The following is a 27,770-nucleotide window of genomic DNA, read 5'->3' as shown; positions in this document are numbered from 1 at the left end:
TGCCTAACTCCTGCTGGCCCATAATCTGAGGGTGTGGGCCAAACATTGTCAAAGAAACATAAGATAGATAGATAGATAGATAGATATAGAGACACATGTAGATATATACAGATATCTATCTATATAGATAAATCTCTCTCCATCTCTGTATCTACCTATTTCTATCTACATATACAGAGACAGAGAGAGAGAGAGAGAGAGAGAGAGAGAGAGAGAGAGAGAGAATCCATACAGCCAGTGGTCCCATTGCAATTTTAATTATGAAAAGACCAGAACTAAAACCTGAACATCTAAGAAGGCCTGATTTAGATGGAAATGAAAATAGGTAGTGATTGATATTCATCTTATATTTGTGGTCTAATTTGATGTTAGGCAGCATTCCAACACTTTTATCAGAGCACTCACCACCTCCTTGCTCCTCAGACTGTGTATGAGAGGGTTCATCATGGGGGTGAGGATACAACCAAGCATAAAGAGAAACTGGTCCAGCTTGGGACTGTGATAAGTATTAGGCCTCATGTAGACCAGCATGGCTGGCCAAAGTAGAGGCTCACCACAGTCAAGTGGGAGGAACAGGTGGCCAGGGCTTTATTTCTGCCCTCCAGGGAGTTCATGCTGAGGATAGCAAGGAAAATGAGAGTATAAGAAAACAGGATAAAGGACAAGGGAATGAGGAGCATCATAACGGTTATCATCACTACACCCTTCTTATAAGCAGAAATGTACTCACAGTCCAATTTTAGAATGGCCATGACTTCACAGAGGAAATGGGAAACCTCTCTGGAACCACAGATGGGGAAATAGATAGAATAAACTATGTGTGCAAATGATGTAATGTAAAGGCACCCACATACAGGAGATAATAGCCATCTGCAGATATACTTTCTGGCTTATTATCAGGGTATATCTCAGAAGGTTACAAATTGTCACATACTGGCCAAAGGACATGAGGGTAATAAGGATACACTCAGCAATTACTAGAGTCCAGAAGAAAAAAGATCTGAGTTTAACAGGCAACCTGTGAGATGTTTCTCTTCCCTGAGAAGTCAGTTGCCATCTTGAGTATAGTGCGGGAGATTAATGTCAGGTCCATGAGAGCAATTTAGCTGAGCAGAAAATATATGTGTGTGTGGAGGTGAGAATCCACCCAGATGAGGAAAATAAGGATGACGTTTGTGGTGAGAGTCACAGTGTAGATCATAAGGATAGCAGAGACAAGGACATTTACATATTTTATACCAGGGAATAGGCTCAAGAGCATAAAATCATATTTGAAGACTAATTTATTTTATCCAAGTCTTTGTCTTGTTAGAAGTGATCAACCTGGGAACAAACCAGATTTGGAGACATCACAAAGATTTATTGGATTCTGTTCCCCAGACGCTTTCCTTTATAACTCTTATCAGCATCAGTAGGCTGTGATATTTCTGCAACTAACAGCAATTTAGCCAATTTCATGGCTAAATAACCTATCTAATGCCTCCAGTTATATTCTTTATTCACAGAATAAATTTCCCGAATATTGTATAGTTAATTTCCAGACTTCATCTAGTAATGGTAGCTCATATCCATTACTACCACCTCCCCTCCCTTCTGTCATTTCTCAGAGACCCCATTCCCATCTCCCTTCTTATACTCTCTCACTGCCATACTTTAACCTTTGAGAAGTATATTACATTTGTTCTATCCTCACCAAATCACAGTTTCCATCCTAATATGTTCTTATCACTATGCTAAATCTTAGAAAGACAAAGATGAATAAAGTATGATTTCTGATGCTAAAGACCTTTAACTTTATTGAAGAAGATATCAGGAACATGTGGAAAAATTAGACAGATGTTATAATGGAAGAATATAGATGATACACTGTACAAAGGAGATGGAAAGTAGCCTTCATTTTAAAAGACTAGAGGATTTTAATGATGGAAATCTAACTTCACATAAACTTTTTTATCTTTTTTAACAAAACTACAACCAAAAACTAAGCCATCATATCTGTTGGCATTTAGAAGGAGATAGTCTTTTAGAGGGACACCTGGGTGGCTCATTTATTAAGGATTTGAGTCTTGACTTCAGCTTAGGTCATGATATACAGTTACGAGATCAAGTCCTGCATTGAACCTCACTTTGGTTTCCATGCTGGGCATGGGGTTGCTCAAGATTCTCTCTCTCCCTTCCCCTTTTCCCTTCCCCCACTTAATCATTCTCTCTCTCTGTGTCTCTCAAAAAAAAAAAAAAAAAGCGTGTCTCAGAGAAAAGTTGTGTAGCTTGTCCAAGCTCTTATTATTACTAAATGTTGAAGAGAAGTGACCAAAACTCACATCCCAGAAGTTTTTCCAATTATCCTCCACCATTAGATCCTTATTAAGTATATTTACTAGAGTTATTATTAAATAAAGCCTTGTAGGGGCGCCTGGGTGGCTCAGTCGGTTAAGCGTCCGACTTCGGCTCAGGTCACGATCTCGCGGTCCGTGGGTTCGAGCCCTGCGTCGGGCTCTGGGCTGATGGCTCAGAGCCTGGAGCCTGCTTCCGATTCTGTGTTTCCCTCTCTCTCTGCCCCTCCCCTGTTCATGCTGTGTCTCTCTCTGTCTGAAAAATAAAGTTAAAAAATAAATAAATAAATAAATAAAGCCTTGTATTGTTCTTCATTTAATTTTTTTTAATGCTTACTTATTTTTGAGAGAGAGAAAAAGGGCAAAAATGGGGAAGGGCAGGGAGAGAGGAAAACACAGAATCCAAAGCCAGCTCCAGTCTCTGAGGTGTCTACATGGAGCCAAACGTGGGGCTCGAACTCACAAGTCCCGAGATCATGACTTAAGCCAAAGTTGGAAGCTTAACCGACTGAGCCATCCAGGCACCCCTGTATTTTATTTATTAGGATAGTGGTAGCTGTTGTAATAAATAATCTTTCATTTCTCAGTGACTTAAGATAATAGAATTCTATTTCTTGTCAGATGAATTCAAAAATAGGCTTTGCTGATAGGCACTTGACTCTTTTGAATGACATTTCACGTACCCAGGCTCCTGGCATCTTGTCACTCACCATCTTCAATACTGACTTCTAAAGTCATTGTCCTCATCTGTATCAAGCATCCAGCAGGCAGGGTATGAAAATGTTAATAAGCCAAGCCTGAAAGTGCTGCATGAGCTTTCCCCTGATATTTGAGTCCAGTCACATAGCAACATGTCACTGCAGGGGAGGGTGAGAAGTATGTTTAGCTCAGTGCACAGGGGAAAAGAGCACATAGATTTGGTAAACACCTGCCAGTTCCTGTTAAATCTAAATTACTTTGCATAAAGCATATAAACTGGTTCACAGCAGGGATAATGTTTTTGCATTCCTTTACCACTCTACTTGAAATATCGGTATTTGTTGAATTGAACATATCTGCTACTCAGGAGAGCTGTTCCTCATTCCCCTTCCATGAATTTTATTCTTGGCCTTTCAAAATAGAAATGATCTTTTTTTGGAGACTATATTAGTTTATCTACTGCTGTACAATAATTATCTCAAGATAGTAAAAACATGTATTACCTCACAGATCTTCCCAACAGGAATCTGAGTGAAACTTAAGCTGGGTACCTCTACCTAAATATTTCCAACAAGATTGTAATCAAAGTGCTGTCTTGTGCTATAGTTTCACTTGAATTCTTAACTGTGGGAGGATCTGTTTCCAATTTCACTCGGGTGTTACCAGCAACATTCAGTTCAGTCCTCCTGGGCTGATGGCTTCAATTTATTGCTGGCTGTTGTTGGGAGCTTCCCTTGCTTTCTTGATTTTCCATGGGGTATCTCATAACATGGTAGTAGGCTTCCTTCAAGAAAGATGGGAGGGAGGAGAAAGCGAGAGCAAGATGGAAGTCACAGTCTTTGTAACCTAATATCAGAAGTAATAGGTGACAAGATCCATCCCTTGCTCAAGGGGAGAATACACAAGGTCATGAATCCTGGCCAACAGGGATTGTTGGTGCTGGATTGTTGCCTATCACGAGATTCTCCAAGTTCATAGTATTTTTGTCAAAACTTTGAATTTTAGAGTTAGAAGGTGTCTTAGAAAAATCCACTTTACACTTATCCCCAGTATTTTTTTTCTCCCTGTTATTTTAATGATGAAGAAATCACAGTTTCAAAAATGGAAATGGTTAGCCCCAGAACATTCAACTAGTTAAAAATGAAGGAACTATACCTAGGTCCACTATTATTTTGACTTTCTTGACTCCTTGAAGAACTTTACTCTAAATTATTCCTTGAGTTATTTTTAACTTATTTTCTATGATTCTTTTACTTCTAGAAACCTTAGAGGACAACTAAACATGCTGTAAATGTGTAAATTCATTCTCACGAATAAGAACTATGAAGACCTGTCTAGAAAACCAGTCATATAACCAAATTTAATGTTTAAATTATTAACCTGTTATAGTTTATATGAGAATTTTTTATCATCTAGACTGTACCATAAATATGAATGTATTCACTTTTATATATTTATAAATTTCATATATGCATAATTAAAAAAATTGATACCCACATGCAGCCCTTAAGCCTTGAATGAAGACTTGCAAATATATGTGTCATATTTTGGACATTTCTGTGTCTTGACAGATTGTTTTGATAACTATACTTTTTTTATAATTGTCAGTCAAATGAATGATTTCTGTTGGGTTACAATGGCATATGACCAGCAGAGCCAGATTAGAAGATTCAGTCATGATGGTTGCATTTTATGGTAGATTCTGGTACTTTATTTAAACCTGAGTTAATGGCCTGCTATGCACCTTTTCTTTTTTCTGGGTCTTAATCCTTGTATTGGCACATGCATAGATGCAGACCTTTGTTTTTCACAGCTCTCAGACAAAAACAAATTAGTAAATAGACATTACTCAGGGTAGAATGTGCTAACCTTTAGGGTCTCTGATGCATTCATGTGTCAGTGAATTTTTTGGATGATGATGTGACAGGGGATGTTCATCCTGAGATCTGTCCCATTTCAAACATTGCCTTGTTGGTGAATTACTTTCTTTGAATTTTGGAAGGGCTTGGTGTCCTCTTGCTCTAACAGTTTGTCCCTTATTAAACACCTCCCAGCAAATGATATAGTAGATTCATGCCTTATGATTTAACAGGCTCTCCTCTATGAGGACAGGAAATATTTCCACAGGAAATAAAGTTGAGAGTCAAAGACACAGATCTCTGTTGTGCCTGCGTAGCTCAAGTTGGTTGAGTGTCTGACTCTTGATTTGGGCTCAGGTCATGATCTCACAGTTTGTGGGAGTAAGCCCCACATTGGGTTATATGCTGGCAGTGTGGAACATGCTTTGGATTCTCTCTCTCGTTCTCTTTCTCTGTTCCTCTCCCACTTGCACATGCACACTTTGTTCTTTCATTCTCTCTCAAAATAAATAAAGAAACATTTTTATTTTAAAAGACAGATTTCTGAAGAATTCACTGTTGACCTCAGGAACCAACTTGGAGAAGCAGAGTGTGGAAACATTTTTGGTACACATCCACACATAAAAGAAAATCAGCTTCCTTCTGTCGAGTCTCTCTTACTCATTTGCTAATTCTTCTTTATCCACACACTTATTGAACTTCATTCCATATATCAAATAAAGTCACATGTTTAGATTCCAAAAAATATTTCAGACTTCTTTTCTCTCATTTAAAAGTGTAATCTTCCACTCACCATTCCTCTCTATTTCCTTTTCTTAGTTAGCCATCAACTCTATTGCAATTTATTTCTATACTTCTGTAAGGGAAAAACAATCAAATTCTTTTACATTGAGTTTCTCCCCTTTCATTGGAAAATCAAATCCTAATTTCCCTGACGGTTACAAGAAAAAGAAAAAACATATTTGCACAGAAATTTTGTCAGTGGCATAAAAGGATATGAGCTTTGTTATTTCCAAATTATTGGTTAATAATGATTGATGGCACATGTGTGTTTGTTTATACAGTGTTACAAACCAGGCAGAAACACAATTCACAGCTACTTCTGAGGGGTTTTACTTTTTTATAATTAAGTATTATACCTTTTATCACTTCTAGGAAATTTCTTCATCACTCTCAAGTTAATTCATCACTAGGAAAAGGAAGATATGGTTTGCTTCTTTTCTCTGGTTTGAAGGCAATCATTTTAATAGTCAACTGCACATAATACAAACACATCTTGTCAAACTTAATCTGAAACTCTGGATTCATTTGTGAAATATTTGATATGCTAATCAAAAGAATATGTCTTTGACATCACTAAAATGAAACTGTTTATGACATATGTTAAATGTAACCAGTGTAAATGTTATGTCATAAAGGAGGCCATTTTCCTTATTTTTTTTCTTATCTTATTTTTCTAGTTTAATCTATGAATACGTTGAAAACCTATGTATTTATTTGTTTTTGTCAATTTTCTTGGGCTAATCTGTTCAGTAGGACAAAACTGACCATCTTTCCTGTCATCTGTACAAGAAAACCTAGAAATTGTGAAGTGGGGACTTTATGCTTAAAATGTTCTCCTTGGCTTTGGATTTCAACCAGGTAGTGGTAATACTCCTTTCTGTGTACAGTTTTCTGCAATGACAAGAATCATCACCTGGCCTTTTTATGTTCCCTTTTCCCAAAAGGCTCACTCATAGCAGACTCATAGCCCTCCCTGGGTTGTAAAACTTTCTGTCAGCCTGACTGCTTGTTCTGACTCTGTCTTAAATGAGTTGTGTATATAAACTGTTATGGGTATGTTACTGAGATTTGCATGGCTCATCTTTGAGACTGAAAAAGCAAATTTTATTTATTGTGGAATTTAGAGCTGAAAAACCCAATTTCACTTAATTTGTGTCACTTAATCATCAAAAGCACAATGTGAGGTGGAGACTATGCATTATCATTTCAACCTTTGGACAGTGAAGATGGTATTTTAAGATCACACAGTTACTAAGATTCAGGGTTTTGACCCATGTCCTCTTCTCCAGATTCCAGAAGGCATTGCCTTCTAAGAAACTTGTTGGATTTTGTGCCATTTAGAAAGTAACCAATAAAAAGATGAAAATTCCTACCTGCCTTTTACCTAACTCTCCTAAACCCCAGGAGATAGCATAAGTAGGAAAATATTAGTTTCTCAAAAGATGGTTTACCAGATTCATGTTGGAAAGATTGTGTGTGTGTATGTGAATGCACATGAACATGCGTATAAGTATAACCATTATCAAGATTCATATAGTTTACTTCATAAATATTTTCAGTTAGAGCCACATTCAGATGTGTAGTAGGTTACCACTAATACTTATGAAATAGACTCAAGGGATTAGTGATAATCCTGAACTTCTAGTGGTGAGTTAACCAGGCATTGTAAATCTTTAATTTTTTTAACGTTTATTCATTTTTGAGAGACAGAGAGAGACAAAGCATGAGCAGGGAAGGGGCAGAGAGAGGGAGACACAAAATCTGAAGTAGGCTCCAGGCTCTCAGCTGTCAGCACAGAGCCCAGCGCAGGGCTAGAACTCACGAACTGCGAGATCATGACATGAGCTGAAGTCGGACGTTTAACTGACTGAACAACCCAGGCGCCCCATAAATCTTATCACATATAACATGATTTTCCTGGCGTAAATGAAAGCGTGACACAGGTAGAAAGTATAAGGAATTCATATCCTTCTACTTGGAAGAGATGATTTAGTTCCAATCCTTAACAAGAATGTCACACAGGTTTTGCTTTGAGGTTTAACTGAGTTGATCTATCAATTTCAGCTATCCTCTGGATATTCCCCCGTTCTGTTTGTTGTGGGTAAAATAACACCAGTAATAACAGCTAACATTCATAGAGTCTTTTGTAAGTACTCATCATTCTACTAAGTTCTCTCTGTGTTTTATCTAATTGCACCCTCATAATCTTCACAGCAGCTTCTTTAGATCATCATCAATGGCCATCACAACTTCTATCAATTTACACCAGTTTATATTCTTACCAAAAGTCCTCTCTCTGAATCCTAGCCAACACCTATTGCTTCCTATGTTGTTAATTTTAGCCATTCTGACTGGTGTGAGATGTTACCACAATGTAGCTTTGATTTGTATTTCCTTCATGATGAGCAATGTTGAGCACTTTTCCAGGTGTATCTTGGCAATCTGTTTCTTCTTTGAAAAAAAGTGTCTATTCATGACTTCTGCTAATTTTTAACTGGATTATTTGTTTTCTGGGTGTTCATTTTTCTACACTCTTTTTATCTTTTGATGTTCTTCTGTTTCATAGATGTTTCTCCATCCCCTCACTCTGTTAGGTTTATTGCTAGGTATCTTATGGTTTTGGTGTATTTGTAAATGGGATTGATTCCTTGACTTCTCCTTCTGCTGCTTCATTATTGGTGTAGAAAAGTGAAACACATTTCTTTCCGTTGATTTCATTTTGTGTGACTTTATTGAATTTGTGTATCAGTTCTAGCAACTTTCTGGTGGACTCTTTTTTTTTTTTTTGGCTTTTCAAAATAGAATATCATTCCATCTGTAAATAATGAAAGTTTGACTTCTAACTTGCCAATTTGGATGCCTTTTATTTCTTTTTCATGTCTAATTGCTGAGGGCAAGACTTCCAGTACTATGTTAAATAACAGTAGTAAGAGTGGACATTCCTGTCTTGCTCCTAACTGTGGAGAAAAAGCTTTCAATTTTTCCTTATTAAGGACAATATTTTCTGTCAGTCTTTCTTTATGTGGCTCTTATTATGTTGAGGTATGTTCCCTCTCTCCCTACTTTATTGTTTTTTTTTTTTTTATCAAGAAAGGATGTTGCACTTTGTCTAAAAATTTTCTGCACATACAGAGCTGATCATAAAGTTCTCATCCTCTCTTTTTTAAAAGTGGTGTAGTACCTTGATTGATATGTAAATATTGAACCACTTTTTCACCCCAGGAATAGTTCCCACTTGATCATGATGAATGATTCTTTTAATATACTGTTGTGTTTGGTTTGCTAGTATTTTGATGAGAATTTTTGCACCCATGTTAATGAAGGATATTAGCCTGTAGTTCTCTTCATTGGTGGAATCTTTTTCTGGTTTGGAATCAGGGCAATACTGGCCTCATAGAATGAATTTGAAAGTTTTTCTTCTACTTCAGTTTTTTTTAATACTTTAAGAAGAATAGGTATTAACTATTCCTCAACTGTTTGGTAAAATTTCCCTGTGAGCCATCTGTCCCTGGATTTTGTTTGTTGGGAAATTTTTGAATACAAATTCAATGTCTTTGCTGGCTGTTGGTTTTTTCATGTTTTCTATGTCTTCCTGTCTCAGTTTTATAGTTCATAGGATTTTAGGAATGTATCCATCTATTCCAGATTATCTGATGTTTGGCATGTAAATTGTTATAATATTCTCATAATTGCTTGCATTTATGTGGTAGTAATTGTTATTTCTCCTATCTAATTTGTGTTATTTGGGTCCTTTTTCTTTTCTTTTCATTAAGTCATGCTGGGGGGGGTATCAATTTTATTAAATTTTTCAGGGACGCCTTGGTGGCTCAGTTGGTTAAGCATCCGATTTAGCTCAGGTCATGATCTCACCGTCCATAGGTTTGAGCCTTGTGTTAGGATCTGTGTTGACAGCTCAGAACCTGGAGCCTGCTTCAGATTCTGTGTCTTCCTCTATCTCTGCCCCTCCCCTGCTCAGGCTCTGTTTCTGTCTCTCTCTAAAATAAATAGAAAGTTAAAAAAGTTAAAAAAAAAACTTTTTTTCATAGAACCAGCTCCTTGGTTTATTGATCTGTTATACTGTTTGTTTATTTTGTATATCATTAGTTCTGCTCTAATATTTATTTCCCCCCTACTTCTGCTGTTTAGGTTTCATTTGCTGCTAGTTTTCTGAGTTCTTTAAATGTAAGATTAAGTAGTTTAATTGAGATTTTTCTTACTTCTTAAGGTAGGTCTGTATTGCTATACACTTCAGTCTTAACACTGCTTTTGATGAATCCCAAAGATATTGGACAATCATGTTTTCATTTTCAGTTGCTTCCATTTATTTTTAAATTTCTTCTTTAATTTCCTGTTTGACCAATTCATTCTGTAGTGGCATGTTGTTTAACCTCCATGTATCTGTGGCCTTCCTAATTTTTTTCTTGTGGTGGATTTCAAGTTTCAGAGTATTATGGTCAGAAAGTATGCATGGTATGTTTGCAATCTTTTTGTACTTTTTGATACCTGGTTTGTGACCTAGTATGTGATCTATTCTGGAGAATGTCCCATGGCACTTGAAAAGAATGTGTATTATGCTGCTTTGGGATGAAAATTTTGAATATTCAGTCCATATGGTCCACTGTCATTCAAAGCCATTGTTTCCTTGTTGATTTTCTGCTTAGATGATCTATACATTGATGTAAGTGGGTTAATAAGTGTTAACGTCCCCTACAATTATTGCATTATTATTAATGAATTCCTTTGTTTGTCATTAATTGTTTTATATATTTGATTTCCCAAAAACTGGGAGCACACATATTTGAAATTATTACATATTATTTTTTAGGAGAGACCACTTTTTAACGATATAGTGCCTTTCTTCATTTCTTCTTACAGTCTTTGGCTTAAAATCTAATTTTTCTGGTATAAACATTCCTACTTTGGCTTTCTATTGATGTTCTTCTGCTTGATGTTTCTCCATCCCCTCACTTTCAATTTGCTGGTGTCTTTAGGTATAAAATGAGTGTCTTATAGGCATAATATAGATGGGTATTTTTTCTTATCCATTCTGACACCCTATGTCTTTTCACTGGTGTGTTTCATTCATTTAAATTTAGAATGATAACTGATAGATATGTATCTAGTGTCATTATGACTTGTTTTGTTATCGTTTCTAGAGATTTTCTCTGTTTCTTTTTCATCTTTGTCACTTTTGATCTTTCTTTTCCACTCAATGAGCTCCTTTTCATTTCTTGCAGGCTGGTTTAGTGGTCACCATCTCCTTCAGTTTTTGTTTGCCTAGAAACTTGCTATTTCTCCTTCTATTATGAATGATAATCTTTCTGGATGGAGTCTACATGAATGCAGATTTTTCCATTCAGTTCACTGAATATATCATGCCACTCCCTTCTGGCTTGTCATGTTTCTGTGGAGAGATCTGTAACTAATCTTATGGGACTTACCTTGTAAATTAGAGACTTCTTTTGCCTTGCCAGTTTTAGGATTTTTCTTTATCACTATATATGTGAAATGTAACTACAACACGTGTTGATGTTGGCCTGTTTTTGTCGATCTTGTTGAGAGTTCTCTGTGTCTACTGGATCTGGATTTCTGTTTCCCTCCCCAGATTCGGGATGTTTTCAACTGTTATTTCCTCAAATAAACCTCTGCTCCCTTTTCCCTCTCTTTTTCTTCTGGGAGTCCTATGATATGAATGTTATGTTTGGTGGAGTAACTGAGTTCCCTAAATCTACCCTCATAACCCACCATTCTTCTTTCTCTCTTCTTTCAGATTCATTATTTTCTGCTTGATAGATGTTTCCATCTTCTGTATCACTTATTTATTTGTCTTCTTTTTCCATCCTTGTGCTTATTTACACCCAGTCTGTTTTGAATCTCAATTATTGTATTTTTCATTTCTGTCTGGATGTTTTTTAGGTCTTTTATCTATGCAGTTAGGGTCCCCTGGTGCCTTCCATATTTTCCTCAAGGCCCCCTGGTTTCCTTATGATTTTGCTTTAAATTCTCCATCAGGCATTTTACTTATATTTTTTCAATTGATTTCTGGCCATGACTGTTTCTTGTTCTTTCTTTTGGAGTGAATTCTTCTGTTTCAGCATTGTATCTAAGTCTCCAAGTCTCTGTCTTCTCTGTGTTAGGAAAGCCTGTTATGTTTACTGCTCCCGAGAGTAATGGCCTTATGAAGAAGAGATCTTACAATATTCAGAACCTGTTGCTTCAGTGAGTGTTTCTGACGTGTGCTGCATGCACTCTGGAGCTGTGTTTTGCCTGCTCTCTCAGGTCAGTCGTCTGCAGAGTTTCTCCTTGCCTGCAGTGTGAGCAGTGTTTGGATCTTGGCCAGAATGTGTTGACTTTTAACTTGGTGTGTCCATGGTCTGCTTTGGAAATGAGACATGATGCTACTTCCACTAGAACTCAAAGCTTGCAAAACTGTTTTACCAGTAGATGTAGTGCATAAGGAGGTTTGTGCTGGTCTTCCTTGGAAGGGGCCCACTACGCTAGTCTATAAGCACACTTGCTCCAGAAAAGTAGTACCAGCAGAACACAGTGGGGTGGGAATTGGTGTAAGCAGGATACACAGGTGGTGCTGCTGTGCTGTATATTGAAGTTAATTTATACTGAGTGCCAGGAGTTCATTATAAACTAAACTCCCAGCCAGCTCCTTTGTCCCAAGAGAGGAGACTCTGTGCTTGTTGCTCTGTGGGAAGCACGCCTAGAAGAGCAAAAATATTCCCCTCATATACCCTAGGCATTTCAGATCACTGTTTTCACACTGTCACTGTGTTGCTTGCCAGAGTAGAGCAGCACAGTGAACTTTGGACTCTATCACAGGCAAACCAGCTGACTTAGAACTATAAAATTCAGTAACATGCTGTGGTGGGTACCTGAGCTGGTCTTTAGGGGGAAGGTCTTGCTATGCTGGGACTGATACAGGTTTTCCCCATAAGGACAGCTGTGGCAAAGCACAGGGACATGGGATTTGGAGCAAAGCAGGCGGAACATCTAGTATCCAGGTTAGCCAGCCTCAGCAGGTGTCTCTCTCCCTATGCTGAGGGATGGGAGAGGGAAATGTCACTCTCCAGTTCTTTTGTCCCTAGACAGGCAATGCCACCTCTTGCGGGAGTTCTCCAAGTATGGACAGACTCTCCCTCTGATCCTTAGATGATCTTCAGATATTGTCATCTACCCCAGGGTTGATTGTCTACCTTCTTTCCAGGAGTATGGTGTGCTGTCAGGTCTCTAGCCCAGCCAAACCTGGGGACTTCTAAAATGTAACTCTTTGAGCCACACTGGTTGAAAAACTCACAAAGATCAGCCCCTCACATTTCCTCAGCCAATGGCTTTGGGGAAGTGTTCTTTTTGTGTGTATCCTTGTACACTCTACTCTCCCTCCCCTTTCTCCATGACCAGGGTGTGTTTGAGGGACAAAGAAGCCTAGAGTCTTCCTACTTCACCATCACCCTAGCACCCCTCAGTCCTTGTGGTAAAGCCTAGTTTTTCAACCAGTGGGGCTCAAAGACTGAAAGTATTGCTACTCTGGCTTTATTTTGACATCCATTTGCTTGTAATTATTTCTCCACCCCCTCACTTTCAATCTGCAGGTGCCTGTAAGTCTGAAATGAGTCCCTTGTGGGAAGCATATAGATGGGCTTTGTCTTTTATCCATTCTGACACCCTATGTCTTTTGTTAGGAGGGTTTAGTCTATTTATATTCAAAGTAACTATTGATAGAATTATTTTTCATTTTATTTCTTATCTTGTCACGATTTGCAAAGATTTCTTCTGATCATCTTGTCTTTGTCACTTTTGGTCTCTCCTTTCCTCTCAAAGGGTCCCTTTTAATATTCCTTGCAGGCCTGTTTAGTGGTCATGAATTCATTTATGTTTTGTTTGTCTGGGAAGTTATCTTCCCTTCCATTCTAAATGAAAGCTTTGCTAAAAAGAATACTCTTGGTTACAGATTTTTCCCATTTATCATTTTGAATATATCATGACACTCCCTTCTTGCTTGCCAAGTATCTGTTGAGAAATCTAAAGATAGCATTATGGTTCTTTCCTTCCATGTTAAGGACTTCTTTTGCCTCACTGCTGTTTTTGTTGTTGTTTTGTTTTGTTTTGTTTTTTAGTTTACTTTTATTTATTTTCAGAGAGATAGAGAAATCAAGCGGGGGAGAGGCAGAGAGAGGGAGATAGAATACCAAGCAGGCTCTGTGCTGTTTGTACAGAGCCCAATGTGGAGCTCGAAATCATGAACCACGAGATCATGACCTGAGCATAAATCAAGAGTCAGACATTGAACCAACTGGGCCATCCAGGCACCCCTGTCTTGCTGTTTTAAAGATTTTTTTCTTTATCACTATATTTAAAAATCTAATTACATGTCATTGTGTTGCCCTGCTTTTGTTGATTTTGATGGGAGTTCTCTGTGCCTCCTGGATATGAATGTCTGTTTTCTTCCCCAGATTAGGGAAGTTTTCAGCTATTATTTTCTCAAATAAATTTTTTGCACCCCTTTCTCTCTCTTCTGGGAATCCTATAATACAGATATTATTATATTATATGGAGTCACTGAGTTCTCTAAATCTATTCGCATTTTGCATAATTCTTCTTTCTCTCTTTTGTCCAACTTATTATTTTCCATCGTTTTGGCCTTTATGTCATTAATTCATTTCCCTGGTTCTTCTAGTCTGCTGTTCATTGCTTCAAACCTGTTTCTAGTCTCATTTATTGGATTTTTCAGTTGAAGAACTGAAAAAAGATTGATTCTTTTTTAACTTTTATTTTTGTGGTATGGATCTCCCTGAGCATTCTATTCTTTACTGAAGCCCAGTGAGTATGCTTATGATTGTTTTTTAAACTCCATCAGATATATTATTTATATATGTTTCAATTAGATCTCTGGCTGTGGCCTTCTCTTGTTTTTCCATTTGGGATTAATTCCTCTGTCTTGTTATTTTGTCTAACTCTCTGCCTTCTTTGTATTAGAAAATCCAGTTATATTTCCTGCTCTGAAAGTAATGGCTCTGTGAAGAAGAGGTATGTAGTGTGTAGGCACTGGTGTTTCAGGGAGTTTCTGTGATGTGTGATCCATACCCTCTGCTGTTGTGCTTTGACTGCACTGACCTACATGCTAATTATCTGCAGAGGCTCTCCTTGCCTGCTGTGGGCAGTGTTTGATCCTTGGTCAGAATGTGACAGGTTTTAACTAGGTGTGCTCTCATCTGCTGGTGAAATAAGACCTGACACTACTATGAGCACTAAGGCCTGAAGAACTCTCTGGCTCAGAGATGTGGTGTGGGCAGAAGTTTGTTCTGGTTCTCTTGAAGAGGTGCCCGCTGCACTGGGGCAAGTTTGACTGAGAAGAGCATTCTTACCACAGCACAAGGGTGTAGGACTTGGTGTAAGCAAGTTAGGTGCTGCTTTAACAAGTGTTTCCATGTGTTTATGCTTAGAGTCAGGGGAGAGAAATGAATCCAGCCAAATCCTTTGTTCCTAGAGAGGTGTCCTTGAATGCTACCTTTAGGGACACACTCCAAGAGTAAATAATCTCCCCACTTTGTCCCTCAAGCCTCTTCAGATTGTTGTGTCCATACCTTCCAGCCCAGGTTATTTTCCTGCCTTCTCTCCAGAAGTAGTACAATGCCTTCTGGCTCTATCCCAGCCAAGTGTGCTGACTTTTAAAACTCCAGGCTTTAAACCAGACTGGTATTAAGAACTCAAATAATTCAACCCCTCTTATGGTCCAAGCCTATAGGGAAATATTCTCCTTGTGTGTTCTGTGTTCTCTCCCTCTCACCTGTCTCTGTGACCATGACTCCATCCCTTACTCTATATCTATGATCCTTTTCTCCCCTAAACCATGTCTCTGTGTTTCCTACATGCTTTGATGTGACCTCTTTTCTCACTTTAATCATTGAGTTTGCTTTGTGTGTCTAGGATATTTAGGATAATTTGATAATTATCTAGTTTTGTTTGTGGATGTGATGAGCCTAGGGTCCTGCTACTTTGCCACCATCTTTCTTTTCCTCACACTTCATGGTTTTTTGATAGCGGATTCAATTTTATGACTTGTAATCAGGTTGTTTAGATTTTGTATTTCTTCCTGTTTTATTTTTGGAAGGTTGTAAACTTCTTTCAATTTATTGATTTCTTCTAGGTTATCCATTTTTTAGCATATAATTTTTCATTGTATTCTCTTATAATCCTTTTAGTTCTGTGGTGTCAATTGGTACTTTCCCTCTCTTCTTTTGGATTTTACTTATTCGGATGTTTTGTATTTTTTTCTTGATGAGTCTGGTTAAGGATTTGTCAATTTTGTTTGTGTTTTCAAATAACCATCTTTTGTTTTCTTCAAATTCTCTATTGTGCTTTTTAGTGTCTATGTAATTTATTTCCAATTCTTAATATTTCCTTTATTTTATGCATGCTTGGCTATATTTGTTCTTTTTCCTGTTTCTTTAGGTGTAAGACTTAATTGTTTATTTGAGCTTTTTCTTGTTTCTTGACACCGGCCTTCTCTGCTGTATACTTTCCTCTTAGAACTGCTTTGTCTGTGTCCCACAGACTTTGGAACGTTATGTTTTAACTTTCTTATCTATTATTTATTCACTGATTGCTTTATTGATTCATTTGTCATTAGTATCATATTGTTTAGTCTCCATGTGTTTGTGTATTTTCCACTTTTTTCCTTGTGATTTATTTCTGGTTTCCTACTATTGTGATCAGAATACATACATTGTATGATTTCAATCTATTTAAATATATTGATGCTTGCTTCCCCCCGCCCCCCCAAATGTGTAATCTATTCTGGAGAAGGTCCATGTGCAGTTGAAAGAATGTGTATTCTGCTGTTTTTGGATGGAATATTCAGTGTATATCTGTTATGTTCATATGGTGCAATGTGTCATTAAGATATTTTTTCTTTATTGATTCTCTGTCTACCCATTGATGTAAGTGGAGTGCTAATTCTCTGTACTGTTATTGCATTACCATCAATTTCTCTATTTATGTTCATTTATGCTTGCTTTATATTTTTAGCTGCTCCAGTGTTGGGTGACTAGATATTTACATTGCTATATCCTCTTGTTGGATTGATCCTTTTATCATTATGTAATGTCCTTCTTTGTCTCTTGTTACAGTTTTTGTTTAAACTTCTTCTTTTCATACTAATATAAGAATTGCTATCTCATCTTTTTTTTTTTTTTTACTTCTATTTGCATGGCGAATATTTTTACATCGCTTTATCTTCATTCAGTATGTGTCTTTTGGTCTTGTGTAGACAACATATATATGGGACTTGTTTTTATATCTCTTCTGCTATCCTTGTCTATTGTTTGGAGCATTTAGGCCATTTACATCTAAAGTAATTATTGATAGATATATATGTATTACCATGTGTAGATTGCTTTGGGTAGTAGTGACATTTTAACAATATTTGTTCTTCTGATCCAAGAGCATGGGATGCTTTTTCCACTTCTTTCTGTCTTCTTCAATTTCTTTCACAAGGTTTCTATAGTTTTCAGTGTACAGATCTTTTACCTCTTTGTTTAGGTTTATTCCTAGGTATTTTATGGGTTTTGATGCAATTGTAAGTGGGATTGGTTCCTTGATTTCCCATTCTGCTGCTTCATTATTGGTGTATAGAAATGCAACCAATTTATGTACTTTTTTAAAATTTTGATATCCAAGGAATTTTCTATATTCATGTACAAGTTGTAGCAACTTTTTGGTGGAGTCTTTTGAGTTTTCCATATAGACTGTCATGTCATCTGAGAAGAGTGAAAGTTTGAGATCTTCACTGCCAATTAACATGCCCTTTATTTCTTTTTGTTGTCTGATTTCTGAGGCTAGGGCTTCCAGTACTATGTTGAACAACAGTGGTGAGAGTGGACATCCCAGTCATGTTCCTGACCTTACAGGGAAAGCTCTTATTTTTCCCCATTGAGGATGATTTTAGCTGTGGATCTTTCATATATGGTCTTTATGAAGTTGAGCCATGTTCCTTCTATGCCCACTATTCTTTTGAAATTGTTCCAAAAAATAGAAATGGAAGGAAAACTTCCAAAATGATACTGTTAAGCTATCAGTACCTTGATTCCAAAACCAGACAATAACCCCACTAAAAAGAATTACAGACAAATTTTCCTGATGAACCACAATGCAAAAATTCTTAACAAGATCCTTGTAACTCAAATCCAACAATACACTAAAATAATTATTGACCAAGATTATGTGAAATTTATTCTTGCACCAGAGGGTGAGTCAATATCTGTAAATAAATCAACATGATACACAATGTGGCATTTGACAAAATGCAACATCCTTTCTTAAAAAACAAAAAAAAAAACCAAAACAAACAAAAAAAAAACAACCTTCTTCATTCTTTTTAAAATCGTATCTTCTGTACTTTGAGATTGAGCTTGTTTATCCAACTGCTAATACTTTCTAGACTCTTGGGTTTTGTGGAACACTATTTTTAAAATGTTGAGCATGTTCAGCATTAGCAGCTAACAAGGTGTTACTTTATTTCTAGAAATTCTAAATTAAACAATAATTTTTATTTTGGGTTTTTAATGTTATTGCTATTTGGAAAAGAGATCTTTGACCCTGCAGGAGAAAGATCCATTTTTTTGTGTGTGAGAACAATGAAAGAAAGCACTTTTATAATTATTTTTGTTAGTGCAAAACATTTCAACTGCTTTGCCTTAAAATATGCAAAAAACCCAATATATTGAGATTTTGCTTTTAAAATAACTTATAGGAAGCACAAATTTTTATTTTATTTTTTTTAGTTTTTCAATGAGTAAAAAAGAATTTAGATTCCTATTATTGATAATTTATATAAGAAGTTTTTTAAATTAAAAAAAGTTAATGTTTATTTATTTTTGAGAGAGACAGAGTGTGAGCATGGGAGGGGTAGTGAGAAAGGGAGACAGTATCTAGAACAGGGTCCAGGCTCCGAGCTGTCACCATAGAGCCTGACGTGGGGCTAGAATTCACAAACTGTGAGATCATGACCTGAGTGTACCCAGGTTGGACGCTTAACCAACTGAGCCACCCAGGCTCCCCTATATAAGAAGCTATTAAGAAGAAGAAAAGCTAACATGACAAAGGGTAAGAGGGGAATCTGGAAAGAGCAACAAAGACTGGCTCTGACAATCAAGTTCAGTAATGAATCCAATCATCAATTATAAATTGTGAGTATTTTGCAAGATATAGGATATACAGAAGGAGACATGAGTCCTGGAAGGAGATCTACTTTTACCAAATCAACCTGGTAGGGAGCTGGGGAGGTTACATTAAGTGACATGTATTGAATTGAGATCTGAAGGAAAGGAGCTCAGGCAGAGAGTGAGGAGAGTGGGGTGAGGTGGAATATTACTGTCTAAGCATAAGTAATGCTTATGTCAAGGTGGAGAGTTTGGAGAGAAAATGACATCTGGAGATGCTAAAAGCTGCTGAGCATATCTGCAGTTCCAGTTGATGGTGGAATTGGTGGTAGACTGACAGATGTCATACAAGGCCTTGCTATCGCATACCCCATAGGTTGTGGGAGGCCACTGATGAGTGAGGAACCTCTGACCAGGGAAATGGGTATGTTTACACAGAAAAAAACACACTGATTTATCCACAATCATCATGAACCAAGAGACCAGAGCTGTTACATGGTTACACAATTATTACTAGCAATTACAGAAAGAAAAGAAGAAGGGAATAAAGGTATTCATGATACTTGAGGGATTAATGGACCCTGTTTACTGTGTTACCAGATTGTCAAAAGTGATGACTATTATAAATGCTTACTTTTTCTTTATTCATTGGCTCAAAACCCAAGAATTAATGGGAATTTGGAAACTTGTTACAAATGAAATCTAATTGGACAGTGATAGCAAATAAACCTCTGCATTTTCTTCACAAGGGCACTATAATTTTCTTATAGTTTTCACTACATCTAAAATAAGGAAGAGAGCTCTTCCATTCAAACTGACACGAAGAAAGATGAGGGAATTAGGTGAAAGCTCATATTCACACAGAAAACTAGTTGTGATTTACACCTCTTAGAAGAGTTTGTTTTCTTCTTTGCTTAGATAATTCGTTTTTTTTTGTTACTTAAAATTGATATTAACATGAGACAAGGATAAGAGGACTCCAAGATTTGAAGAGAGGAAACGGGGACACAGAATCCCATTGTCTCCTCAGACCCTGTGGCCTCTTAGGATTATTTGAACCATGAAGTTTTCTGTGCACTCATTGAAGCATGGAAACCTGTTTTGATGGGGCACTTTTCAAACACCTTCACCATTGTGCCCACAACCTCCCACTTTTTTAGACTGTAGATGAGGAGGTTAAACATAGGAGTGAGGATGGTGTCAAACATAAAGAGAACCTGGTTCAGGATGAAGGTGTGGGAAGATCAAGGCCTCATTTATATCAGCATGCATGGACCAAAGTAAATGATAAGCACCATCAGATGGAAGGAGCAAGTAGTTAGGGCCTTGATCCTGCATTCACAGGGGTTTATTTGCAAGACATGCAGGAAGATGGGGATGATGGAGGTCAGGGTAAAGCTTTTGGGAAGAAGAACCACAACAATATGGATCACTACTATCGCTTTCTCATAGGCTGAGGTGTCCTCACAAAACAGTTTCAAGATGTCAAAGACCTCTCAACAATACCTCACAGAAGAACAGGTGGAGTTCTCAGGGGCTAAAGAGAGGAAAGTTCATGGCATAAACTGCACAGACCAAGGATACCAGAGTCCCTCCCACCCAGGTCCCAAAGACCATATTCTGGAAGACCTATAGACAGGTATAATTGGGTATCTGAATGGATTGCTGGTGGCCACATCGAATCATAATCCATGAGACTCAAGAGTAGGCACTTAGTAATCCCAAAAGTCAAGGTGAAGAGGACCTGGGTCCCAGAGTTGATCAGTGATACTTTTCTTTTACCTAAGAAAAAGATGACCAATATTTTTGGAAGTATGCTAAAAATGAAAACCGGGTCAATGAGTGAGTTGTCAAATCAGTAAATACATGGAGGTGTGGAAGTGGGGATCTGACAAGATGAGGATGATCAAAACAGTGTTTCCTGTGATAGCAAAAGTGTAGATGAGGAGGACAACAGAGACAAGGAGGTCAGTATGTCTCATTCCAGGGAAGAAGCCCAGGAGAATGAAGTCTGTGCCCAATGTTTCATTTCCTTTCTCTATGCTGTCTCCTTACTAGTTTCAACTGAAAGATAATGGAGGCCTTCAAACACATGTATATGAAGCAGGTCTATAAAATATAGTAATTGACAGCATAGCATGAACCACTTTATTGGGGAACTGAAAACATAATATCCTTAATTCATAAAGATGTTGAAATCATAGGATAGGAATTAGTAACCAGAACCTAGAAATGGCACTATATGTATATATTTTTTTTCCATCTGTGACCTTACCCCTTCTATATTTACTCTCTTTACTTCACGTTTAATTCTCCTTTTATGATAATCTAAAGAATTCTCTGCAGAAAGGGATTCCTATTGTTTTCTAAGCTTTTTTTCAACCTGAGCTATTATTCTTATAATTGTGGTTTTAAATTCTAGTTCAGACATTTTAATTATATCTATGTGATTAAGTCCTTGATCATGATTTCTTCTAGTTCTTCCTTTTGGGGTGAATTCCTCAATTTTGTCATTTTGGAAGAAGAAACAATGATGAAATATAATAAAAATTAAAAATTGAAAACAAAACAAAAAAAATAAAGGAAGCTCTAACAAAACAAAAAACAAATAAAGTAAGGTGTGTTTTCAAGCCTGGCAGTGAGCAAGTAGCCCAGACAGGAGCCACACCACTCCACAGAGAGTCCTGCCTCTGGGAGAGAGGAAGATAAGGTATACACTGATATGACTGTGGCCCCAGTGGTGGGTTGGGGACAGACATCAGGTCTCACTGTGGCCCCGCCCACCAACACAAGTTACTCCAGACAGCACAGAAGTGCCCTGCAGTTTGGAGCTACTGTAGGGACTACCCAAAATGATAAACAGAAGAATTCTCCTCAAAAGAAATTCCAGGAATTAGGGACAGCTAACGAATTGATCAGAACCAATTTAAGCAATATAACGGAAAAATAATTTAGAGTAATAGTCATAAAATTAATCGATGGGCTTGAGAAAAGCATACAGGACAGCAGAGAATCCATTGCTACAGAGATCAAGGGACTAAGAAATAGTCATGAGGAGCTAAAAAAATGCTATAAATGAGGTATAAAATAAAATGAAGGCGGACATAGCATGGATTGAAGAGGCAGAGGAGAGAACAGGTGAATTAGAAGATAAAATTATGGAAAAAGAGGAAGCTGAGAAAAAGAGAGATAAAAAAATCAAGTAGTATGAGGGGAGAATTAGTGAACTGGGATGCAATCAAACGGAACAATATCTTTATCATAGGAATTCCAAAAAAAAGAGAGAAAGAGAGAAAAAGGGGCTGAAGGTGTACTTGAACAAATCATAGCTGAGAACTTCCCTGATCTGGGGAAGAAAACAGATGTTGAAATCCAAGAGGCACAGAAATCTCCCTTCAGATGTAATTGAATCAATCTTCTGCAAAACATACCATAGTAAAACTGGCAAAATACAAGAACAAAGAGAAAATTCTGAAAGCATCTAGGGATAAGCAGGCTCTAACTTACAAAGGTAGACACATAAGAGTAGTAGCAGACCTATCTACTGAAACTTGGCAGGCCAGAAAGGAATGGCAGGAAATCTTCAATGTGATAAACAGAAAAAAATATGCAGCTGAGAATCCTTTATCCAGCAAGTCTGTCATTCAGAATAGAAGGAGAGATAAAGGTTCTCCCAAAGCACAAAAACTGAAGGAATTCATCACCACTAAACCAGCCCTACAAGAGATCATAGGGGGATTCTGTGAGTGAAAAGTGGCAAGGACCACAAAGTACCAGAGACATCACTACAAGCATGAAATCTACAGACAACACAATGACTCCAAACCTAAATCTTTCAATAATAACACTGAATGTAAATAGATTTAATGCTCCAACCAAAAGACATAGGGTATCAGAATGGATAAAAAGATAAGACCCATCTATTTGCTATCTAAAAGAGACTCATTTCAAACCTTAGAACACCTTCAGATTGAAACTGAGGGGATGGAGAACTATCTATCATGCTACTGGAAGTCAAAAGAAAGATGGAGTAGCCATATTTATATCAGGCAAACTAGACTTTAAGTTAAAGACTTTAACAAGATATGAAAGAAGGCATTATAGAATAATTACAGGGACTGTCCATCAGGAAGAGCTAACAATTATAAATGTCTATGCGCCGAATACAGGAGCCCCCACACATATAAAATAATTAATCACAAACATAAGCAACCTTATTGACAAGAATGTGGTAATTGCAAGGGACTTTAATACTCCACTTACAATAATAGATAGATTATCTAGACACAGGATCAATAAAGAAACACGGGCAAGAATGATACATTGGGTCAGATGGATTTGACAGATATATTTAGAACTCTGCATCCCAAAGCAACAGAATATACTTTCTTCCTGAGTGCACATGGAACCTTCTCCATGATAGATCACACACTGGGTCACAGAACAGCCCTTAATAAGTATGAAAGAACTTATATAATACCATGCACACTTCCAGATCACAATGCTATGAAACTTGAAATCAACCACAGGGAAAAGTCTGGAAAACCTCCCAAAGCATGGAGGTTAAAGAATACCCTAGTAAAGAATGAATGGATCAACTAGGCAATTAGAGAAGAAATTTAAAAAATATAGGGAAACAAATGAAAATGAAAATACAACAATCCAAATGCTTTGGGATGCAGTGAAGGCAGTCCAGAAAGGAAAATACATTGCAATCCAGGCCTAGCTCAAGAAACAAGAAAAATCCCAAGTACAAAATATAACAGCACACCTAGAGGAAAGAAGCAGAACAGCAAAGACACTGCAAACCCAAAAAAAGAAGAGAAATAATAAATATCAGAGCAGAAGTAAACAATATAGAATCTAAAAATTTTTAGAGCAAATCAATGAAAGCAAGAGTTGGTTTTTTGAATACATAAACAAAATTGATAAACCTCTAGCCAGGCTTCTCAAAAAGAAAAGGGAGATGACCCAAATAGATAAAATCATGAATGAACATGGGAATATTACAACCAATCCCTCAGAATACAAGCAATTATTAGGGATTTCTATGAAAAATTATATGCCAACAAACTGGACAACCTGGAAGAAATGGACAAATTCCTAAGCACCCACACCCTTCCAAAAATCGAACAGGAAGAAATAGAAAACTTAAAGAGGCCAATAACCAGTGAAGGAATTGAATCAATTATCCCAAATCTCCCAACAAATAAGAGTCCAGGACCAGAAGGCTTCCCTGGGGAATTCTACCAGACATTTAAAGCAGAGATATACCTATCCTTCTCAAGCTGTTCCAAAAAATAGAAAGGGAAGGAAAACTCCCGGACTCATTCTATGAAGCCACTGTTACCTTGATTCCTAAACCAGAGATCCAGCAAAAAAAAAAAGAGAACAACAGGTCAATATCGCTGATGAATATAAATGCAAAAATTCTCTACAAGATACTAACAAATCAAATTAAACAACATAAAAAAGGAATTATTCATGATGATCATGTGGGATTCATTCCTGGGCTGCAGGGATGGTTCAGCATTCAAAAATCAATCAATGTGATACATCACATTAATAAAAGAAAAGATAAGAGCCATAGGATCCTGTCTATGAATGCAGAAAAAACATTTCACAAAATTCAGCATCCTTTCTTAATAAAAACCTTCGAGAAAGTCGAGATAGAAGGAACATACTTAAACATCATAAAAGCCATTTATGAAAAGCCCACAGCTAATATCATCCTCAATGGGGAAAAACTGAGAGCTTCCCCCCTGAGATCAGGTACACTACAGGAATGTCCATTCTCACTGCTGTTGTTTACCATAGTGTTGGAAGTGCTAGCATCAGCAATCAGACAACAAAAGGAAATAAAAGGCATCAAAATTAGCAAAGATGAAGTCAAGCTTTCACTTTTTGCAGATCACATGACACTACACATGGAAAACCAGATAGACTCCACCAAAGTGTTCTAGAACTGATACATGAATTCCGCAGAGTCACAGGATACAAAATCAATGTACAGAAATCAGTTGCATTCATATACACTAATAATGAAGCAACAGAAAGACAAATAAAGAAACTGATGCCATTCACAATGGCACCAAGTATCATAAAATACCTAGGAATAAACCTAACCAAAGACGTAAAAGATCTTTATGCTGAAAACTATAGAAAGCTTATGAATGAAATTGAAGAGGATACAAAGAAAATGAAAAACTTTCAGTGCTCATTGATTGGAAGAATAAATATTGTTAAAATGTCAATAATACCCAAAGCTATCTACACATTCAATACAATCCAAAACAAAATTACACCAGCCAAAGGTAGAAGAAGCAATCCTAAAATTTGTATGGAACCGTAAAAGACCCCGAATAGCCAAAGTAATATTGAAGAAGACCAAAGTGGGAGGCATCACAATTGCAGACTTTAGCCTCTACTACAAAGCTGTAGTTATCAAGACAGCATGGTATTGGCACAAAAGTATGGACAACTAATCTTTGACAAAGTAAGAAAGATATCCAATGGAAAAAAGACAATCTCTTTAACAAATGGTGCTGTGAGAACTGGACACCAACATGCAGAAGAATGAAACTAGACCACTTTCCTACACCATTCACAAAAGTAAACTCAAAATTTATAAAGGATCTGAATGTGAGACAGGAAAACATCAAAACCCTAGAGGGGGAAGCAGGAAAAAAATCGTCTCAAACCTCAGCAGCAGCAATGTCTTACTCAACACATCTCCAAAAGCAAGGGAATTAAAAGCAAAAATGAACTATCGGGACTCACCAAAATAAAAAGCTTCTGCACTGCAAAAGAAACAATCAACAAAACTAAAAGCAACCAAAAGAATGGGAAAAGATATTTGCAACCGATATATCAGACCTAGGGCCTGTTTCCAAAACCTATAAAGAAATCACCAAACTCCACACCCAAAAACAAATAATCCAGTGAAGAAATGGGCAGTAGTCACGAATAGACACTTCTCTAAAGAAGACATCCAGATGGCCACAGGCACATGAAAAGATGAGCAGTGTCACTCCTCATCAGGGAAATACAAATCAAAACCACACTGAGATATCACCTCACGCCAGTCAGAGTGGCTAAAATGAACAAATGAGGAGACTATAGATGCTGGCAAGGATGTGGAGAAACGGGAACCCTCTTTCACTGTTGGTGGGAATGCAAACTGGTGCAGCGGCTCTGGAAAACAGTGTGGAGGTTCCTCAAAAAAATTAAAAATAGATCTAGCCTATGACCCAGCAATAGCACTGCTAGGAATCTACCCAAGGGATACAGGAGTGCTGATGCATAGGAGCACTTGTACCTTAATGTTTATAGCAGCACTTTCAATAACAGCCAAATTATGGAAAGAGCCTAAATGTCCATCAACTGATGGACTGATAAAGAAATTGTGGTTTGTATACACAATGGAATACTACTTGGCAATGAGAAAGAATTAAATATGGCCTTTTGTAGCAATGTGGATGGAACTATAAAGTGCTATGCTAAGTGAAATACATCACAGAGAGAAAGACAGATACCATATGTCTTCACTCTTAGGTGGATCTTGAGAAACTTAACAGAAGACCATGGGGGATGGGATGGGGAAAAAAGTTACAGAGGGAGGCAGCAAAACATAAGAGACTTTTTAAAACTGAGAATAAATTGAGGTTGATGGGGGGGGTAGGAGGGAGGGAAAAGTGAGTGATGGGCATTGAGGAGGGGACCTGTTGGGATGAGCACTGGGTGTTGTATGGAAACCAATTTGACAATAAATTTCATATTTAAATAAATAAATAAATAAATAAATAAATAAATAAATAAGAAGGTGTGTCTTATTCTGCTTATTGAATGAATCTTGGGTACCTGTGTGGCTCAGTCAAATTCTTAACTTCGGCTCAGGTCATGATCTTGGGGTTGTGACTTTGAGCCCCACATCAGGCTCTGTGCTAACAGCTCAGAGTCTGGTGCTTGCTTTGGATTCTCTCTCTCTCTCTCCTCTCTCTCTCTCTCAAAAATAAATATTAAAAAGAGAATCTTTATAGAAGAGATAAAATAAAGAATATAAAAGTTTTAAAAAGTTTTAAAATATGAAAAAATAATTAAAATAATAAAATAGAGTAAAAGAAAAATAGTACAACTAAAAAATTTTTGCTCTTTCTGAATCCATGGAAGAAAATCAAAAGAAAGAAAAAGAAAACAACATAATCAAAAACAGAAACAAAGAAAATGAAGAAAAAATCAACAAGCAAATAAAATGAAAGCCCAAGGAAACTAGATCAATTTTCCCTTAGAACTGAAACTTTTCAACACCCTATGGTCTGTAAATCATTCCACCCAAAGATGTTGGTAGGTATTTGTGCTGGTCTTTTGGGGAATGTTCCTGGAAAGCTCAGGTGGGTGGAGCTTAGTATAACCACTCTGTTCTCCACATGGTGGTGCTGCTTAGCTCACTGGGATCAATCAGTATTGGTGCATTACAGGCAAAATTGATTTCCCCTCCTCTCTAGTCCCCTGTACAAGAATTTTGCACCCCCATAGACACTGATCAATCACTCTTTGATTCAGGCGTCCATCTGCTCCCACCTTTCCCTTGTTTGTTTGTCCAAGCTGTCTGTCCGCCAGGTAGCATCTCTTCCCAGAGTTTTGTCTCAGGTGCAGCTGTGTCTAAAAATCCCACATTTAAGAGACTCCCCACAGCTTGGACCCACGCTGATCTTCTGGGAAGAAGGTTTTGCTGATCAATGACTGGGTACTGATTTGTCCCAGATGTTCACATGTTTGTACAATATAAAAGGCTCAGAGTTGATGATAGATAACAACACACAGAATGTACCTAGATTTGCTGCACTCAGCTGGCATCTTTTTTCCAATATCCATAAATGTAACAGCTCTCCGAGGTTCACCAGGACTTTTGCCCACAGAGTAACCAT

At 37.3% G+C, this 27,770-nt stretch overlaps 1 pseudogene; it reads right to left on the bottom strand.

The window, feature by feature from the left end:
- Positions 1-357: 357 nt before the first annotated feature.
- On the bottom strand, positions 358-27,770 carry LOC128776590 (olfactory receptor 2T27-like; annotated as a pseudogene).

This window comes from Panthera pardus, unplaced genomic scaffold, assembly GCF_024362965.1.
Source record: "Panthera pardus isolate Hobbes unplaced genomic scaffold, ASM2436296v1 HiC_scaffold_1, whole genome shotgun sequence".
NCBI classification, from domain to species: Eukaryota; Metazoa; Chordata; class Mammalia; order Carnivora; family Felidae; genus Panthera; species Panthera pardus.
This window is presented reverse-complemented; position numbering and strand designations above follow the sequence as displayed.